The following is a 6,079-nucleotide window of genomic DNA, read 5'->3' on the forward strand; positions in this document are numbered from 1 at the left end:
GAATCAGCATGATTTATCATTGATGATATTAACCTTGATATCTGTCTGAACCAGTGTTTGTTAGGTTTCTCCACTATGAAGTTATTCTTTCTCCTCTTTTTCCATACTGTTATCTTTGGAAGGGAGTTATTTTGTGCAACTCACATTTGAGGAGTGGGATTTATGCTCTACCTCCTTGAATGGAGACTAATGTACCTAACTTATTTAGAATTATTATATATGGGAGGTTTATTATGGGTATATTATCCTCTATTTATTTTTTACTAAATCTTTTATTTATACCAATATGGGCTTATGGATATTTATTTTATAATTTGGGTTATAATATAATATTAGTTTATTTTCTTTTTCACACAATCCCCACTTTGGCCACTAGGAGCTCTTTCAGTTGATTGCTTTCTCTTTGAAGCAATCATTTTTTTAACACTACCTTACTTCTGGTATTACAAGAAGCTCCAGGCTTATCTTGTCTACTCCCATCTCCAGCCTTAGAGCCTGCTTTTTGTACAAAGAGCTCTGGTTCCTTTTATTGAAGAATGATATTAGAAACCAAGATCTAGGCACTGGGTATAACATTTCTTTTGGTTCAGGTTTCCTGGTGACAAATTCTCTCAGCATTTGTTTGCCTGAAAAAGCATTTCTTTGGTTTTTAGTTTTGAAGTTTTTCCCCCGTTGGATATAGAATTCTTCTTCAGCTTATTTTTTTTCTGACGAGAAGTCAGTATTCATTCTTATCTTTATTCCCTTATATATAAGGTATCCTTTCTCTTCCTGTCTGCATTTAGGATTTTTTTAATGTACCAGTTTTCAGCATATTGATTATGGTGTGCCTATACATGTTTTTCTTTTTTTTTTTTATACTGCTCAGGCTTGTGGAATTTTTTCGATCTGTGAATTTACAGTTATTATCAAATTGGAAAACTTTCAGCTATTATTTCTTCAAATATTTTCTCTGAACCTTCCATTCTGGGACTTCAATTGCTTATAGGTTAGACTACTTAATATTGACCCACATGTCACTGAGACTGTGCTCATCTTTTTTCACATTTTTTCCTTCTATTTAAAATTTTTTAATGTTTATTTATTTTTGAGAAGGAAAGATTGGAGACAGAGTGCAAGCAGGGGAGGGGCAGAGAAGGAGGGAGACACAGAATCCAAAGCTGGCTCCAGGCTCTGAACTGTCAGCACAGAACACAACATGGGGCTTGAACACATGGACCATGAGATCATCATCTGAGCCTAAGTCAGACGCTTAACCGACTGAGCTATTGAGCTACCCAGGGGCCCCTCATTTTTTCTCCTTCTTAAGTTTCAATTTGGATAGTTTCCACAGCTATGTCCTCAAATTTACTCATTTTCTAGAGTGTCTAATTTGCTATCAATCCTACAGAGTGAAATTTCCATTTCAAATATTATATAGCCTCTTTCTTATACTTTCCATTTCTTTCCTATTTATGTCAATATTTTCCTTTAACCTGAGACCCTTCCTTTAACCTTAACCTTAATATTTTATTAGGTATTCTAAATTTTTGTCTGCTAATTCCATCCTCTCTGTCATTCTGTGTCTTTTTAAAAATTTTTATTAATGTTTATTTATTTTTGAGAGAGAAAGAGAGAGACAGAGTATGAGTAGGGAAGGGATAGAGAGAGAGGGAGACAAGCATCTGAAGCAGGCTCCAGGCTCTAAGCTGTCAGCACAGAGTCGGATGCGGGGCTTGAACTCACAGACCATGAGATCATGACCTGAGCCAAAGTCGGATGTTTAACTGACTGAGGCACACAGGTGCCCATGTTTTTTGTGTCTTTTTATGTTGTCTGATATTTCTTCTGGTTATAGGTCATACTTTCCTGCTTCTTCACTTGTGTAGTAGTCTTTTTAATTGGTTGCTAGATATTGTGAATGTTTTATTGTTGAGAGCCTAGATTTTACTTTTATGTTAAAGAATGTTGAATTTTGTCTTGGGAGGCAGTTAAGTCAGTTCTAGATCAGCTTCAAACTTTCAAGGCTTGTTTATAAGTTTTGTTATGGTAAGCCTAGGATAGATTTTACCGAAGGGCTAGGTTAGCACTACTACTAATATGTGATCATCCTGGGGTCTCTACTTAAATATATGGATTCTCAACATTTCTCTGGTCTGGCTGGAAATCAAACATTTCCTAGTACTGTATGAGCTCTAGGAATTGTTCAGCTTACAGCTTCCTAGCAGTTGTTCTTTGCCCATTCTCATTGGAATTTTGCTTTATGTGTGCCGAGCTAAGTATGTATCAAAAATTCAAGGGAGCTGCTAAACCAATTTCTATAATTCTTTCTTTGCATAGCTCTCTCCTCTCCACTACTCTGCTCCACTAATTATAGTTGCCTCAGCCTTCCTGAATTCTGATCTCTGACTCTTCAAATCAGCAAGATAACCGTGTTGTGCTTGGACTTTCCATCCCTATGCTGTTGTCCAGAAACTGCCTCTAGGCAACAAGCTGAGACAATAGTAGAGATTACCTCACTTGTTTTCCTTCTTTCAAAAATTGCACTCTTGAATGCCGAGAACAAACTGAGGGCTGATGGGGGTGGGGGGGAGGGGAAGGGGGTGATGGGCGTAGAGGAGGGCACTTGTGGGGATGAGCACTGGGTGTTATATGGAAACCAACTTGACAATAAACTATTTTTAAAAAATTGCAGTCTTACACTGCCTGTTGTCTATTCTCTGAAAACAACTGTCTCCTATATTTTGTTCAGGTTTCTAGTTATTTATGGTAGGATGACAAGTCCAGTGCCAGTTTCTCTGTCATGAATGTAAGTGGAAATTCTGTTCATAAAAAATAATAATTGAAATTAAAAAATATGACCGATGGAGTCAATACCAGTATAAATTTAGCTAAGGAACAAATTAAAGAGTTAAATATAAAATTGAAGAACGTTCCCAGAAGGTAGCAGGAAAGGGTAAAGAGATAGAAAATATGAAAGAAAAGCTATAGGATATGGAAGATGGAAATAAAATTCCAACATCAAATAAAAAGAATCCAAGAAATAAAGAAAATCAAACATAAGGAGAAGTAACTAGCTTAAGATATAGAGAAATTATGGAAAGAGCCCAAATATCCATCAACTGATTAATGGATAAAGATGTGGTTTATATATACAGTGGAATACTACTTTGCAATGAGAAAGAATGAAATCTTGCCATTTGCAACAATATTGGAGGATGAAACTGGAGGGTATTATGCTAAGTGAAATAAGTCAGTCAGAGAAAGATATCATATATTTTCATTCATATGTGGAATTTGAGAAATTTAACAAAAGACCATGGGGGAAAGGAAGGGGAAAAATATTTTCAAACAGAGAGGGAGGCAAACTGTAAGAGACTCTTAAATACAGAGAACAAACTGAGGGTTGATGAGGGTCCAGGGGTGGGGAGGAATGGGTAATGGTAATTTTCCCCACTGGATCTTCTTTCTCCTGTGGAGTTAAAAAGAATAATTTCATCTTGCATTTATACTACATTTTATACATTTAAAACTATGTTAATATTCATTACCACATTTAAACTTTTTTGCAACAGAAAGCCCAAATGTTGCTGTGTTCAAGTAGTGTTGTTTGCCTTATTGTATAGACCAGAAAGTTGAGACCCATTAAAATTATGCCATGGATTGTTCACAGAGCCAAACGTAGACCCCTACATCTCTAACTCCCACATTTATGCTGTTCTTCAGCATAGTAAAGGAGCATGAAAACTCTGGAGAGCTGGGTGGATTGTGAACTTGCTTGGAAAGGCCTTTTGGCTAGGAGTGGACATTCTCAAGTGAAAAGGTAATTGTGTCACTCATGAGAAGGCTGTATTTGGCTTATGTAACATGATTGTCCTAAGCTCTGATATATGATCCAATAATGAAAAAAACATCTCTTTTCTCACTTGGAGTTCTTTTCAGTCATTTTGTGGATAATATTTTATTGGGATAATTATTGTAAATGTGACACACATGAAGAGTGTTTGCAATTGTATTTTCAGAGCACATATGTATGGTAATGAATTTCATGGCAACTCATACAAATCTCCTTATCTCAAAAGTTACCAGCAGGAGAGATATAATTGTCTGTGAGAGAAATGACAGAGAGAAAGAATCCTCTTTTCTAATTTTTCCTTCTTAAATATGAAGTGTTTCTTTCCTATGGAGCTCACAAAAGGCCTTTCATGTTGTTAGATATACATGAACATTCTTTTTATCAACTACCTTAAGGTTCTAAAAGTCCCAGTGAAGGAACAAAAAAGAGCATAATAATTCTCAGAAACTGGCCGAAAACTACAATCTCAACACCTAACTAGAGGGAAATGGAATCATGAATGCAGCAGTGTGTCAGCCCTATAACTTGACTCCTCTTTGGTAGAGTTATGAGCTTCAGAGAACCTGCTCTATCAATGTAGAATGTGGTCTCCTGATTTTGTAACTATGCTTTCATTCGTGTCTCCATTTGAAAGATGTACTCTGTGAGAATCTGGAAACCCCTGCCTCCCCACTAGACACACAGACACATACACACACTCCCTCTCCAGTAGAAACTTCATGCTATGAAAGCACAGCCATTGCATAAATCATTGAAAATTAAAATAGAAATACAGATGGATGGAGTCTGAATTGTATGTTAGGAAATTTCAGAACCCTATGTATCAAAATTATAAACAGGACAAATAAAAACCTTGATCTAATAGTAAAGTCCAAAATGGGAGTTCCAGAGTGCCCTTCCAAAGATTAGGAGCCACTCAACTTGCCTTTAGAAGTAAGGATCCCAGAAGAACCCTACTCAGAAGAATGCTCTACAGAACTCGGCCCAATTCATTCAGAGAATAAATGTTCTGGAACATCCTAGAAGATGCCAGGGAAGATGGTGGCAATTGACTGTGAGATGATGGGCACAGGACCCAAGGGGCATGTAAGTTCCTTGGCTTAATGTAGCACTGTCAACTACCATGGAGATGTGCTTTATGATGAGTACATCCTTCCCCCCCTGCCGCATTGTGGACTACTGGACGTAGTGAAGTGGCATCTGGAAGTAACACATGATGAATGCTACACCCTTCAAGATCACTCAGACCAAGATCTTGAAGATATTCACAGAGAAGATAGTGGTGCGGCATTCCATCTACAACCTCAAAGCCCTTTAGTATTTCTACACCAAGTCCCTCACCTGCAACACCTCCCATATTCTCCCAGCCCTCAAATGGAAGGCTGACTGCCTTGAGAATGCTACCATGTCTCTGAAGCATCTCACCAAGAAGCTTCTGAACTTGGACATCCAGATTGGAAAAACTGGACATTCCTCTGTGGAAGATACTTAAGCCACCATGAAGTTGCACGAGTTGGCTGAAGTCGGGAGGGAAAAGCCTGGCCCACCATACCTCAAAAGTCTAGTGGCAGTGGGAAAGCTGGTGATGTGAGGAGGCAAAGGCAGCACCAAACCAAGAAGAAACAGGATCTTTGACCAGTGGACAACTCTACCAGCTCCACCTCTTTGCAAACTTCAGTTGTGAGGGAGAGAGAGGAACCACCCAGACATAATATCGATTGAAATTTCACCTCAGGTGTTGTGTTCTGTGTCTGATTAAGTATCCCGTGTAAGGTGGAAGCCTCCATGTCAGAATGGTGCTAACCACAGGTACCAGGGTGCTTTGCTCCAGTCAGGCCTTTTGACTTTCAAGTGGCAGGGCATACTGAGAAATTTAGTTTCTCAAACTACCTTATCACTAGCGTGGCCGCATGTCCCATTTTATGCCTTTTGTTCTCAAGTAATTAACACCTTTTCTTTCTCAAAAGTACCTTGGTTAGATAATCACAGAGTCTTCTTTTGGCTCAGAGTCTCCACCAAATCTGTGTTGGAATATCGACTATTTTTCCCACCTTGATTTCCAGAGGAGCCATACCCTGATGAAGTTTAGTTCTTCTTCAGGTTACAAGGCAGTAGAGATAAGAGGGCATGACTTGGAAATCAACTTTTCTGATTTAGGAAAGCAGTCTCTTTCCTAACGTAATAGAGGATTTATTTATTTATTTATTTATTTATTTATTTATTTTTACAAATAGTTTATTGTCA

General features: G+C 38.0%; 1 pseudogene; it reads left to right on the forward strand.

Moving 5' to 3' along the window:
- Positions 1 to 2,836: 2,836 nt before the first annotated feature.
- Positions 2,837 to 5,426, forward strand: LOC120227442 (annotated as a pseudogene).
- The last annotated feature ends 653 nt before the right edge of the window (positions 5,427 to 6,079 follow it).

Source organism: Hyaena hyaena, unplaced genomic scaffold (genome assembly GCF_003009895.1).
Source record: "Hyaena hyaena isolate Hyena2069 unplaced genomic scaffold, ASM300989v1 scaffold_2337, whole genome shotgun sequence".
NCBI lineage: Eukaryota > Metazoa > Chordata > Mammalia > Carnivora > Hyaenidae > Hyaena > Hyaena hyaena.